Genomic DNA, 15,994 nt, shown 5'->3' with positions numbered 1-15,994 from the left:
TGGGGTAAAACTCTGGCTTCTGGGACCGTATTAGTCCATATTGGGCGAAAGATGTATATGGGAGCTATATCCAAATCTGAACCGATTTCAACCAAATTTGGCACGCATAGCTACAATGCTAATTCTACTCCCTATGCAAAATTTCAACTAAATCGGAGGAAAAAAATTGGCCTCTGTGGTCATATGAGTGAAAATCGGTCGAAAGCTATATATGGGAGCTATATGTAAATCTGAACCGATTTGGCTGATATTTTGCAAGTTTTGCGAGACTCATAATATTCGGATGTACGGAATTTGAGGAAGATCGGTTGATATACACGCCAATTATGACCAGATCGGTGAAAAATATATATGGCAGCTATATCTAAATCTGAACCGATTTTTTCCAAAATCAATAGGGATCGTCTTTGAGCCGAAACAGGACCCTATACCAAATTTTAGGACAATCGAACTAAAACTGCGGTCCATAATTATATATAGCCCCCATATAAACCGTTCCCCAGATTTGATCTCCGGAGCCTCTTGGAGGAGCAAAATTCATCCGATCCGGTTGAAATTTGCAACGTGGTGTTAGTATAAGGCCGCTAATAACCATGCCAAAATTGGTCCATATCGGTTTATAGTTATATATAGCCGATCCCCAATCACACAAAAATTGGTCCATATCGGTTCATAATCATGGTTGCCACTCGAGCCAAAAATAATCTACCAAAATTTTATTTTTATAGAAAACATTGTCAAAATGTTATTTCTATAGAAAATTTTGACAAAATTTTATTTTTATAGAAAATTTTTTCCAAATTTTATTTCTATAGAAAATGTTGTCAAAATTTTATTTTGTCAAAATTTTATTTCTATAGAAACTTTAAACTTAATTATATACGTATTTTATCGGCCCTTTTGTAGTTTAATATATACCACGTATGGACTATATGGTATATATTACGTTGTTAGGAAGTTTTAAGATACCTTGCCATCGGCTTCAGTAGAAGTTTCTACGCAATCCATGGTGGAGGGTACATAAGCTTCGGCCTGACCGAACTTACGGCCGTATATACTTGTTCAAGTCCAATTAGTATAAAATTCAGGAAAAATATTCAGTTAGGCTTTCGCTTTTCCAAATCCGAATTGCCGGGCCTCACGCTTGACACCTGCCATCAGATTTTGTACAGCCACATTGTCCACCTTCTTCGCCGCAGAAAGACAATTTGCCTTGAACTGCTGCTCGTCCTTAGCAGTTTTTTAATCTTCTTTAGGTTCCGCTTGACAATAGCCCAGTATTTCTCAATTGGGCGGAGCTCTGGCGTGTTGGGAGGGTTCTTGTCCTTGGGAACTACCTGCACGTTGTTGGCGGCGTACCACCCCATGGCCTTTTTACCGTAATGGCAAGATGCCAAATCCGGCCAAAACAGTACGGAACAACCGTGTTTCTTCAGGAAAGGCAGCAGACGTTTATTCAAACACTCTTTCACGTAAATTTCTTGGTTGACAGTCCCGGAAGCTATGAAAATGCTGCTTTTCAAGCCACAGGTACAGATGGCTTGCCAAACCAGATATTTCTTTGCGAACTTTGACAGTTTTATGTGCTTGAAAATATCTGCTACCTTTCCCCTTCCTTTTGCCGTATAAAACTCCTGTCCCGGAAGCTGCTTGTAGTCGGCTTTGACGTAGGTTTCGTCGTCCATTAACACGCAGTCAAACTTCGTCAGCATCGTCGTGTACAGCCTCCGGGATCGCGCTTTGGCCGTCGTATTTTGTTTATCATCGCGATTTTGAGTCACTACCTTGTTGTAAGTCGATAGTCCGGCTCGTTTTTTGGCTCGATGCACGGTTGTAGACGATACACCCAGCTTATTAGCGGCATCTCGGAGAGAGAGGTTAGGGTTTCGCTTGAAACTACCGGCAACTCATTTTAATATGAAATTTTTTCAACATTTTATTTATATCGGCAATTTTGTCAAAATTCCGTTGCTATAGGAAATTTAGTAAACATTTCTTGTTTTAAGGAATTTTGGTCAAAATTTTTTTTAATTAAGAAAATTTTGTCAAAATGTCTCCGCTAGGAAGAGAAATTTTTTCATTTTTTTTTTGCCATAGGAAATTTTCTCAAAATTCCGTTTCTATAGGAAATTTTGTAAAAAATTCCACTTCTATAGGAAATTTTGTCAAAATTTCTTTGTCATACGAAATTTTTATCAAAAAAACTTCTTCATTTTTACAAAATTTCTTTGTCAAAATTCCATTTCTATAGGAAATTTTGTGAAAATTTCTTTGCTATAGGAAATTTTGTCAAAATTTCTTTGTCATACGAAATTTTTATCAAAATTTCTTTGCTATAGGAAATTTTGTCAAAATTTAATATCTATAGGATTTTTTGTCAAAATTTAATTTTTATAGGATTTTTTGTCAAAATATTATTTCTATAGGTAAATATAATTTGCCAAGATTTCATTTCTATAGGACACTTTGAAAACATTTTTTTACTATAGGAAATTTCGCCAAAATTTCGTTGGTATAGGAATTCCATCAATCTGCAAAACTGAACACTTCCCCCAACAACTACAAATTGCCTTTTTTATCCTTATATAATTCTTGGAAATCTTCATACCCATATTGGCTTCAGTTAATGCTTAATAAGAATAGAGATATTTACTGTCCCTAAGCCTAATACAATTTTCTGTGCTTTTGTTCGTTTTCGGCGACCTTCTCACTTCATTCTCGGATTTATAAAACAACACACAACAACCAGCTATCTTTATCCCCCATGCTTAGATATCATTTTGATTTGCTTAGCAAAAATCTGGCCAAAAATAAAATCATTTAATATTCTTATGTTCTGTTTGTAATTTCAAAGTTCACACCTGACATCAATCCATGACCTTACAACATTTTTCTTGTTGGTTTCCGCAATTTGCATGTAACATTCCATCCAAATAGAAAAAAAAACAAATGGAATTATTTTTAAAAATTTTCTCTTCACACACTACCCTGAATTCTTCTCTAAGCAGATCTGATCCATCATCATCTGTTGTTCTATAAATATTCGTTTGGTAAAATGTTAAACAAATGATACAGGGAACAAAAATGAACAAGAAAAACTTCCTCTTTCTCCCCTATTCAACAAAAAAGAACCACCAACCATGGTGTATCCCTCCATCCATGAGATGAGAATTGGAAATGCTTTCTAGATGATTTGTTAGCAAATATTCAAATAAATAATACAATGCACGTACAAAATACAGCAAATGTCGTAAAAACAATCTTAATAGCAAACGTAAAATTAACGTTTTGGGCTAAACAGATGGTCCGCCGCATGAATGAACAGACAGACGGACGCATATTATTTGCTCGAGATAGACAGCACAACGTCAGAATCTGCATTAGAAAATTTAAGAAAATTCATATGTTTGCATAAAGATTTGTAAAGGACTGGCAAGAAAGATAAGCCTCTTCAAACATTCGAATTGTCTATAGAAATGAAATTTTAAGAAAACTTCCTATAGCAATAAAATGTTGAGAAAATTTCCTACAGAAATGAAATTTTGACAAAATTTTCCATAGAAATTAAGTTTTGACAAAATTTTCTATAGAAATATAATTTTAAGAGAATTTGGTATAAAAATAAAATTTTGACATAATATCCTACAAAAATGGATATATAAAAATTAAATTTTAACAAAATTTCCTATAGAAACGAAATTTTGACAAAATTTCCTATAGAAATGAAATCTGACAAAATTTCATATAGAAATGAAATGTTGACACAATTTCCTATATAAATTAAATTTTTGACAAAATTTCCTACATAAATTATATTTTTGACAAAATTTCCTATAGAAATAAAATTTTGACAAAATTTCCCATAGAAATTAAATTTCTAATAGAAATTAAATTTTGACAAAATTTTCTATAGAAATGAAATTTTAACAAAATTTCCTATAGAAATGAAATTTGGACAAAATTTCCTATAGGAATGAAATTTGGACAAAATTTCCTATAGAAATGAAATATTGGCAAAATTTCATATAGAAATTAAATTTTGACAAAATTTTCTATAGAAATGAAATTTTAACAAAATTTCCTATAGAAATGAAATTTGGACAAAATTTCCTATAGGAATGAAATTTGGACAAAATTTCCTATAGAAATGAAATATTGGCAAAATTTCATATAGAAATGAAATTTTGACAAAATTCCCTATTGAAATGACATTTTGACATAATTTCCTATAAAAATGAAATTTGGACAAGATTTCCTATAGGAACGAAATTTGGACAAAATTTCCTATAAAAATGAAATATTGGCAAAATTTCATATAGAAATGAAATTTTAACAAAATTCCCTATAGAAATGAAATTTTGACAAAATTTCCTATAGAAATGAAATTTTGACAAAATTTCCTATAGAAATGAAATTTTGACAAAATTCCCTATAGAAATGACATTTTGACATAATTTCCTATAAAAATGAAATTTTAACAAAATTTCCTATAGAAACGAAATTTTGACAAAAATTTCCTATAGAAATGAAATCTGACAAAATTTTATATAGAAATGAAATGATGACACAATTTCATATAGACATTAAATTTTTGACAAAATTTCCTACACAAATTATATTTTTGACAAAATGTCCCATAGAAATGACATTTTGACAAAATTTCTTAGAGAAATGAAATTTTGACAAAGTTTCCCATAGAAATTAAATTTTAACAAAATTTTCTGTAGAAATGAAATTTTAACTAAATTTGGACAAAATTTCCTATAGAAATGAAATATTGAGAAAATTTCCTATAGGAATGAAATTTGGACAAAATTTCCTATAGAAATGAAATATTGAGAAAATTTCCTATAGTAATGAAATTTTCACAAATTTTGTTATAGAAATGAAATTTTGACAAAATTTTCTATGTCAAAGAAATTCGGACGAAATTTCCTATAGAAACAAAATTTTGATAAAATTTCCTATAGAAATAAAATCTTGATAAAATTTCCTATAGAAATAAAATCTTGACAAAATTCCCTATAGAAATGAAATGTTGACAAAATTTCTTATAGACATTAAATTTTGACAAAATTTCCTATAGAAAAAAAAAATTGATAAAAATTCCTCTAGAAATGAACTTTTGGCCAAATATAATAATTTTGACAAAATTTCTTATAGAAATGAAATTTTGACAAAATTTTCTATATCAAAGAAATTTTGACGAAATTTCCTATAGAAACAAAATTTTGATAAAATTTCCTATAGAAATAAAATCTTGATAAAATTTCATATAGAAATAAAATCTTCACAAAATGTCCTATAGAAATGAAATGTTGACAAAATTTCTTATAGACATTAAATTTTGATAAAATTTCCTATAGAAAAAAAATTTGATAAAAATCTCTCTAGAAATGAACTTTTGGCAAAATATCCTATAAAAATGAAATTTTGACAAAATTTCATATAGAAATGAAATTTTGATAAAATTTTCTATTGAAATTAAATTTTGACAAAATTTCCTATAGAAATGAAATTTTGAGAAAATTTCCTATAGACATGAAATTTTAACAAAATATCCTATATAAAAACAAAATTTACAAACATTTCCTATATAAATGAAATTTTGACAAAATTTTCTATATCAAAGAAATTTTGACGAAATTTCCTATAGAAACAAAATTTTGATAAAATTTCTTATAGAAATAAAATCTTGATAAAATTTCTTATAGAAATAAAATCTTGACAAAATTTCCTATAGAAATGAAATGTTGACAAAATTTCTAACAGACATTAAATTTTGACAAAATTTCCCATAGAAAAAAAAAAATTGATAAAAATTCCTCCAGAAAAGAACTGTTGACAAAATATCCTATAAAAATGAAATTTTGACAAAATTGCCTATAGAAATTAAGTTTTGAAATAATTTCCTATAGACATGAATATTTAACAAAATTTCCCATAGAAATGAAATTTTTACAAAATTTCCCATAGAAATAAAATTTTGACAAAATTTCCTATAGAAATAAAGTTTTGAGAAAATTTCCTATAGACATGAAATTTTAACAAAACTTCCAATAGAAACGAAAATTTAACAAAAATTTTAACAAAATTTCCTACAGAAATGAAAATTTAACAAAAATTTTGACAAAATTTCCTATAGAAATGAAATTTTGAGAAAATTTCCTATAGACATGAAATTTTGAGAAAATTTCCTACAGACATGGAATTTTAACAAAATTTCCTATAGAAATGAAATTTTAACAAAATTTCCTATATAAATGAAATTTTGACAAAATTTCTTATAGAAATGAAATTTTGACAAAATTTTCTATATCACAGAAATCTTGACGAAATTTCCTATAGCAATGAAATCTTGATAAAATTTCCTATTGAAATAAAATCTTGACAAAATTTCCTATAGAAGTGAAATGTTGACATAATTTCTTATAGATATTAAATTTTGACAAAATTTCCTATAAAAAAAAATTTGGATAAAAATTCCTCTAGAAATGAACTTTTGGCAAAATATCCTATAAAAATGAAATTTTGACAAAATTTCCTATAGAAAAAAATTTTGATAAAAATTCCTTTAGAAATGAACTTTTGGCAAAATATCCTATAAAAATGAAATTTTGACAAAATTTCATATCGAAATGATATTTTGATAAAATTTCCTATAGAAATGAAATGTTGACAAAATTTCCTATAGAAATGAAATTTTTACAAAATTTCCTATAGAAATGAAAATTTGGCAAAATTTCCTATAGAAATTAAATTTTGAGAAAATTTCCTATAGAAATGAAATTTTGACAAAGTTTCCTATAGAACTGAAATTTTGACAAAATTTCCTATAGAACTGAAATTTTAAAAAAAAAATCCTATAGAAATAAAATTTTGGCAAAATTTCTTTTATAAATGAAATTTTGACAAAATTTCCTATAGAAATGGAATTTTGATAAAATTTCCTATAGAAATGGAATTTTGATAAAATTTCCTATAGAAATGAAATTTTGACAAAATTTCCTATAGAAATGAAATTTTGACAAAATTATAAAATTGAAATTTGGACAAAATTTTCTATAGAAATAAAATTTTGACAAAAACTTTCAATAAAAATAAAATTTGGCTAGTTTGCTTTTTTGATCCACTGTCCCACTATCTGTAAGGATATAAAGCTAAACGGTTTGTCAGTTTAGACTGACAATTTAACTGAAAGCCAGCCACTTAAACAAATCGGATATATCGGAGTCTTGTAACTTACCCTCCACTTCGCCTCATCCTGACCATTTTTTCATCCAATCAGTTAAGCAGTTTTTATTCATTGATAATTTTTTGAGTCTTTGACGTCAAATGACGTCAGTCTTTAAGATATATGTGGTAGTGATTGCTATATAGCTATGGTGACGGTAGTTGTATTGATGTGTTGCGGATGATGATGATAGTGATGATGATATTGGGTTGACTGATGCCATTACTACAGCCACTGTCAAAAATTTAAAACAATTTTCAAATATAAATAAGTATTATTATTATTTTTTTTAATAATATGTTAGATAGTCCATAGAAAATTGTGTAATAATTTTATTTCTATGCAACACCTATCTGTTTATTCTTCTGGAAAAATGATACGTGCATTATGACAAATAAAATCTACATTTCAACAACTGAAGCCATTTAATCGCAAAAATAATGAAGAGCAAATAATTCGGATATTTTTGTCCTACAATTTTTTTTTTTTGTTTTGAAATGAGATCGTTTCCAATTAGCGACAATTTAAATAAATTGCCACTTTCGTCAATTTTTTTTTTTATCAAAAAAATAAATAACACAAATTAATTAATTAATATCCAATCAAGCTATATCTACAGATATTCGATTGATGTGACACTGGCTAACAAACATTCTCACATGAGAATCCTTATATTTTGATATAAAACGACGTGTTTGGACCCCAATTCAAAATTTCATTCTGTTGAAATAAAATTTTGACAAAACTCTTATAGACGAAATTTTGCAAAAATTTCCTATGGAAATGAAATTTTAACGAAATTTTCTATAAAAAAAAATTTTTTTGAAAAGGATGTTAATTTGGTCATATCTTCAAAACTCAGTATACTACACTGACCTTAATTCGTGATCACCGCCTAGAAAATCCGAAATTCCATCCAAATCCTAAAAGTATCAAAATTCTGAAAAATTTTTTGCCTATGTCTCTCAAACTATGCGCTGTAGAGCAAAATGGAGCTTAATCCGTGATCGCCCCCCAAAAAATCGAAAATTCCATTTAAACTCGAAAAAAATACCGGTTTGATTTTTTTAGGGTTTGAATGGTGATCACGAGTGAACTTTCTTTTCGCTCTAAGATGATTTAGGAGATATGAATAAAAGACATTTGTCATATAAAAATTTGAATTTTGTTAGGAGTTGAATGGAATTTTCGATTGTTTGGAGGTGATCATGAATTATCCTCTTTTTCGCTGTTAGACGCTTAGGTTAGGAGGTATGAGCTAAGGAAGTTTTCCATATCAAACTTTGGATTTTCTGGGATTTCAGAAATTGAATTTTTCCAAAAATTTATAGAGATATGATATCTTTTTAATGAAATTAAATTTAAAAAAATGTACAGAAATACAATTTTGAAAATTTTGCTATAGAAATAAAATTTTGAGAAAATTTTCTATAGGAATAACACATTTTCTATAGGAATGAACCTTTAACAAAATTTTTTACAAAAATGAAGTTTTAACCAAATTTGCTATATTTGGACAAACATTTATTATAAAAATAAAATTTTAAATAGAAAAGAAGAAAAGAAATCATTTTAATATGTTTTAGATTTCTTTACTATTAAACACTTCGCAATTGACTTATGAGTAGATATTGTTTAATTATAACATATATCACAAATGAAAAAGTATTTTGCAAAAATTTTCTAAAACATGAAAATTTTGAAAATTTATTTTAGAAATGAAATTATGAAAAATTTCCTAAAGAAATGGGATTTAAAAAAAATCCCAGCAAAATGAAATTTGACAAAACTAACTATAGAATTGAAATTTTGCAAAAATTTCCTATAGATATTAAATTTTTACAAAATTTCCTATAGAAATAAAATTTTACAAAAATTTCCTATAAAAGTGGAATTTTGACATTTACTATAGAATAAATTTTTGCACGAATTTCCTATGGAAATTAAAATTTTCAAAAAATTTCCCATTGAAATTAAATTTTGACAAAATTTCCTATAAAAATGGAATTTTGTAGATTTGTGTAGTCAGTCATCATCATGTTAATCAAAGGCCTTGTGAAATTGAATTTTTCTAAAAATTTATAGAGATATGATATATTTTTATAGAAATTAAATTATAAAAATCTACAGAAATACAATTTTGAAAATTTTGCTATAGAAATAAAATTTTGAAAAAAAAAAAATAAAATTAAATTTTAAATAGAAAAGAAGAAAAGAAATCATTTTAATATGTTTTAGATTTCTTTACTATTCAACACTTCGCAATTGACTTATGAGTAGATATTTTTTAATTACGACATATATCAAAAATGAAAAGGTATTTTGCAAAAATTTTCTAAAACATTAAAATTTTGAAAATTTATTATAGAAATGAAATTTTGAAAAATTTCCTAACGAAATGGGATTTAAAAACAAACCCAGCAAAATGTAATTTGACAAAAATTTCCAAAGAAATGAAATTTGAAAAAAAAGTCTAACGACATGAAATTTTACAACAATTCTTCTAAAAATGGAATAAAGCAAAAAAAAATTGTACCATTGAAAATTTTATAAAACTTCATATAGAAAAGACATTTTGAAAACATATCCTATAGCGGAGAAAATTTGAAAATATTTGCTATAGAAATCAAATATTGGTTTACTATAGAGTGAAATTTTGACAAAATTTACTATAGAAATGAAAGTATTCAAAAATTTCCTATAGCAAAGAAATGTTGACAAAATTTACTATAGCAAAGAAATTTTGAAAAAATTTATAATAGAAATGAAATTTTGAAAAAATTTCCTATTGAAGAAAAATTCTTAGACAATTTGCTTTAGCAACGAAATTTTGTAAAAATTTCCTATAGAAATGAAATTTTGCATAAATTTCCTATAAAAATGAAATTTTGACAAAATTTCCTATGGGAATGAAATTTTATAAAAATTTCCTAAAGAAATGAAATTTTGACAAAATTTCCTATAGAAATTAAATTTTGCAAAAATTTCCTATAGGAATGAAGTTTTGCAAAAATTTGCTATAAACGTTAAATTTAAAAAAAATTCATATAGAAATGAAAAATTACACAAGTTCCCTAAAAAAAAGAAATTTTCCAAAAAAAAAATTTGAAAAAATTTTCTATACAAATGAAATTTTGCAAAATTTTCCTATGAAAATAAAATTTTACAACAATTTCCTATTAAGGTGAAATTTTGCAAAAAATTTCTATAGAAAAGAAGCTTTGCCAATATTTTCTATACAAATGAAATTTTGCAAAAATTTCCTATAGAAATAAAATTTTACAGCAATTTCCTACAAAAGTGAAATTTTGCAAAAATTTTCTTTAGAAATTAAATGTTGACAAAATTTTCTATATAAATGAAATGCTGATAAAATTTCCTTTAGAGATATAATTTTGCAAAAAATTTCCTACAGAAGTTAAATTTTGGTAAAATTTACTATAGAAATGAAATTTTGCCAAAATTTCACATCAAAATTAACTATAGAATTGAAATTTTGTCAAAATTTTTTATAGAAATGAAATTTGATACAATTTCCTATAGCAATGAAATATTGATAAGATTTAATATAGAAATGAAATTTTGACAAAATTTTCAATAGAAATGAAGTTTTGCCAAAATTTCATATAGAAATGAAATTTTGTAAAAATTTCCTATAGAATTGAAATTTTGTAAAAATTTCCTAAAAAATGAAATTTCTCAAAAATTTCCTAAAGAAATTAAATTTTGACAAAATTTCCTAAAGAAATTAAATTTTGACAAAATTTCCGAAATACATTAAATTTTGCAAAAATTTCCTATAAAAATGAAATTTCTCAAAAATTTCCTAAAGAAATGAAAAATTTCAAAAATTTCTTAAAGAAATCAAATTTTGCAAAAATTTCCTATAGAAATGAAATTTTGCAAAAATTTCCTATAGAAATGAAATTGTGACAAAATTTTCTATAGAAATGAAGTTATGAAAAATTTGCTACAAAAGTGAAATTTGACCAAATTTCCTATAAAAGTGAAATTTTGACAAAATTTCCTATGGGAATGGAATTTTATAAAAATTTTCTAAAGAAATTAAATTTTACAATAATTTCCTAAAGACATTAAATTTTGCAATAATTTCCTATAGGAATGAAGTTTTGCAAAAATTTGCTATAAAAGTGAAATTTGATCAAATTTCATATAGAAATGAAATTTTGCACAAATTTCCTAAAAAATAGAAATTTTGATAAAATTTTCTATACAAATGAAATTTTGCAAAAATTTCCTATAGAAATAAAATTTTACAGCAATTTCCTATAAAAGTGAAATTTTGCAAAAATTTCCTATAGAAATGAAATGTTGACAAAATTTCCTTTAGAGATGTAATTTTACAAAAATTACCTACAAACGTTAAATTTTGGTAAAATTTACTATAGAAATGCAATTTTGACAAACTTTTCGATAGAAATGAAATTTTGGCAAAATTTCATATCAAAATTAACTATAGAATTGAAGTTTTGTCAAAATTTTTTATAGAAATGAAATTTGATAAAATTTCCTATAGCAATGACATATTGATAAGATTTAATATAGAAATGAAATTTTAACAAAATTCCTATAGAAATGAAATTTTGCCAAAATTTCCGAAAGACATAAAATTTTCCAAAAAATTCCTATAAAAATGAAATTTCTCAAAAATTTCCTAAAGAAAAGAAAATTTTCAAAAATTTCCTAAAGAAATCAAATTTTGCAAAAATTTCCTATAGAAATGAAATTTTGACAAAATTTTCTATAGAAATGAAGTTATGAAAAATTTGCTATTAAAGTGAAATTTGACAAAATTTCTTATGGACATGAAATTTTGTACAAATTTCCTATAAAAGTGAAATTTTGACAAAATATTCTAAGGAAATGAAATTTTATAAAAATTTCCTAAAGAAATTAAATTTTGCAATAATTTCCTATAGGAAGGAGGAGTTTTGCAAAAATTTGCTATAAAAGTGAAATTTGATCAAATTTCATATAGAAATGAAATTTTGCAGAAATTTCCTAACAATTAGAAATTTTGCTAAAATTTTGATAAAATTTTCTATACAAAAGAATTAAGTTTTGCAAAAATTTGCTATAGAAATAAAATTTTACAACAATTTCCTATAAATATGAAATTTTGCACAAATTTTCAATAGAAATTAAATTTTGGCAACATTTTCTATACAAATGAAATTTTGACAAGATTTTCTTTAGAGATGTAATTTTGCACAAAAATTTACTACAAAAGTTAAATTTTGGTAAAATTTACTATAGAAATGAATTTTTAACAAACTTTTCTATAGAAATTAAATTTTGACAAGATTTTCTATGGAAGTGACGTTTTGAATTTTTTATAGAAATGAAATTTGATAAAGTTTCCTATAGAAATGAAATTTTGCCAAAATTTCCTATAGAAATGAAATTTTGCCAAAATTTCATATAGAAATGTAATTTTACCAAAATTTCATATAAAAATTTAATTTTGACAAAATTTTGTAAAAATTTCCTATAGAATTGAAATTTTTTAAAAATTTCCTATAGAAATGAAATTTTGACAACATTTCCTATAGAAATGAAAGTTTGACAAAATTTCCTATAGAAATGAAATTTTGACAAAATTTCCTATAGAAATGAAATTTTGGAAAAAAAATCTATTCTAATGAAATTTTGACAAAATTTTCTATTCCAAAGAAATTTTGCAAGAGTTTTCTATAGAATAAAGTTTTACAAAAAACTTAAATTTTTGCACGAATTTCCCATAGAAACAAAATTTTGAATTTCCTGTAAAAATGGAATTTTGTAGATTTGTGTAGTCAGTCACCATCAATGTTAATCAAAGGCCTTGTCTAAAATTCGGGTGCAATGGAGCGTATACTTATTTGCTGTGCATTGTAATCTATCATTCGCCACCATGAACGTCAATAGGTAAATTTTAATTGCATATAAAATTCATAGCCGACCATAAAATGTAACACCATATACAATTACGGTCCAGTGTATGTGGATGTATGTGGATGTATGTGCGTTGTAGGTGATAAGTATTCATACATATTTAAATGCATACCATAATCAAATTTTTAATGATTTACACTTTCAAAATGGCTACTGCGAGTGAAGTGTAACGATGTAAATGAATGAACAAAAAAATTGTAATATTATTATTATTATTAGTTTATTTAAAATCATAATAAATTATGAAAATAAATACAACAAAATGAAGGTACTAAAAAAAATTGTAATATTTTTTAGCGATTTGGAGAATTTTTCCCAACCGATTTCTAGGCATTGCAAAGCAAAGGCTTAGTAAAATTTATTTTTTTAATTATTGATATATGATAAGTTCTACCCTAATATATGCATCTATTATATCTTTATGCTCATCCAATTTTTAATTTTTTTTAAATATTTTATTCATTTCTTTACAGGTAATTATATCTTCATAATCAAATTAAGGTATAATATTCATTTAAATTATATTATAACAAATAAAAATATAAAGTACAATAAGACAGCAATTTTGCATTTAAAAAACTATTAGTCAAAAATCTCTGCAAAAAAAAATCTAACAATCTTTATATGTCAACAAAGCATACCAACGACCATACAATTTTGATATTAAATGTTCAAGAAGGATGAACAAAAATTTTAAAAGTGCTACTATCTATATTATGAATGCTGTCTTTTGGATTTAAAATCTCAAATAAAGATGCGGTGGTCCTACCATTACGGAGGTGTGCAAAGAAAATGACAAATTACTACCACAAACCGAATATTGGCTTGTGAGTATATCAGCTGATATGAGAGAAAGAAAATCCCTCAAATCATTTCGTGTTTGGTACAATGTTTGCTACCACTCCTCCAACACTTAAAAATAAATTTCTATAACTAATTCCAAAAAAAAAAAATCCAATCAAAAACATATTCACCGTTCATCGAACAATATATTTGTTTTTAGATTTCCAAGAAAGTATTTGTACGTTTGATAGGACTTCCTGGAATTTCCAAATTAAGAATTTATATCACAAAAACACTCCATAGAAAATATAATTGAAAACCAAGACACATGTCACTTTCGTAAAAAAATGAAATTTTTTGGTAGACAATTGTGTTCCTAAGGACTGTTGTGACATCGACAATTTCTATTGTTTACATATAAATTCTCATGAAATCAAATATTGAATAGAACTAAATTAAATGCTTACATATTTTTTATGGCTCACTTAAGTAATATGCATGGACAACTGAAAATTGTACAGATGTACATAGATGGCTTTCTTATAAATATTGACATTCAGAAAGGAGCTTTGTACTGGGTCCTTTCAATTACGATTGAATGGAAGTATAGTCTATAGACAAATAATAATTTTATTCCATAGCCTTATAACTAATAACGAAGAAAAAATAGCCTGTATATGACACTACACAAAAAAAAATGTTCTAAGAACATAATAATACGATTAGAATATGGAATACAGCACCATTTCACTTCAAAATAATTTGTCAACATTTCTTTGCTATTAGAAATTTTTCTATGGGAATTTTTTTTGTCAAAATTTCATTTCTACAGGCAATCTTAGCAACATTTAGTTTCTATAGGGAATATTAGCAAACATTTAATTTTATAGAGAATTTATGCACAGTTTCAGTTTTATAGGAAATTAACTAAACAAACAAACAAACAATCATTTCTATAGGGAATTTTAGGAAATTTTGATTTCGATTTTTGCAAACTCATTTCAATAGGAAATTTCGACAAAACTTCATTTCTATAAACAATTTTTGGAAATTTGTCCAAATTCCATTTTTATAGAAAATTTTACCAAAATTTCATTTTTATGGGAAATTTTGTCAAAATATCATTTTCATAAAAAAATTTACCAAAATGTCAATTATATATTTTTTTCAAAACTTTATTTATAGAGGATTTTATTTTTGGAAATTTCATTTCTATAAAAAATTTGTCCACATTTTATTGCTATAACAAAATTTTTTCGAAATTCTTTGCTATAGGAACTTTTGTCCCAATTTCTTTGCTATAGGAAATTTTGTCAAAATTTTTTTTGCTATAGGAAATTTTGTCAACGTTTCATTACTGTAGGACATTTTGTCAATATTTCGTTGATATATATATTTGAGCTATAGGTTAGGTTATGTGGCAGCCCGATGTATCAGGCTGACTTAGACTATTCAGTCCATTGTGATACCACTGTAGAATAAAGTTTTACAAAATTTTCCTATAGAACTTAAATTTTTGCACGAATTTCACATTGAAACAAAATTTTGAATTTCCTATAAAAATGGAATTTTGTAGATTTGTGTAGTCAGTCATCATCATGTTAATCAAAGACCTTGTCTAAAATTCGGGTGCAATGGAGCGTGTACTTATTTGCTGTGTATTGTAATCTATCATTCGCCACCATGAACGTCAATAGGTAAATTTTAATTGCATATAAAATTCATAGCCGACCATAAAATGTAACACCATAAACAATTATTCAGTCCATTGTGATACCACAGTGGTGAACTTCTCTCTTGTCACTGAGTGCTGCCCGCTTCCATGTTAAGCTCAATATCAAGGGACCTCCTTTTTATAGGCGAGTCCGAACGGCATTCCACATTGCAGTGAAGCTTTGAAACCTTCAGATATGTCACCAGCATTACTGAGGTGGGATAATCCACCGCTTAAAAACTTTTTGGTGTTCGGTCGTAGCAGGAATAGAACCTACGACCTTGTGTATGCAAGGCGGGCATGCTAAC

The 15,994-nt window shown here is 26.0% G+C and overlaps 1 protein-coding gene across 2 annotated transcripts in view; it reads left to right on the top strand.

The window, feature by feature from the left end:
- Dgk (diacyl glycerol kinase 1) overlaps positions 1-15,994 on the top strand; it is a 372,554-nt gene that overhangs the window by 110,829 nt on the left and 245,731 nt on the right. The window lies entirely within an intron of this gene.

The sequence above is a fragment of the Haematobia irritans genome, chromosome 5 (assembly GCF_050003625.1).
Source record: "Haematobia irritans isolate KBUSLIRL chromosome 5, ASM5000362v1, whole genome shotgun sequence".
NCBI lineage: Eukaryota > Metazoa > Arthropoda > Insecta > Diptera > Muscidae > Haematobia > Haematobia irritans.
Note: the sequence above shows the minus strand (reverse complement) of the source record. Positions and strands in the feature narration are given on the sequence as shown.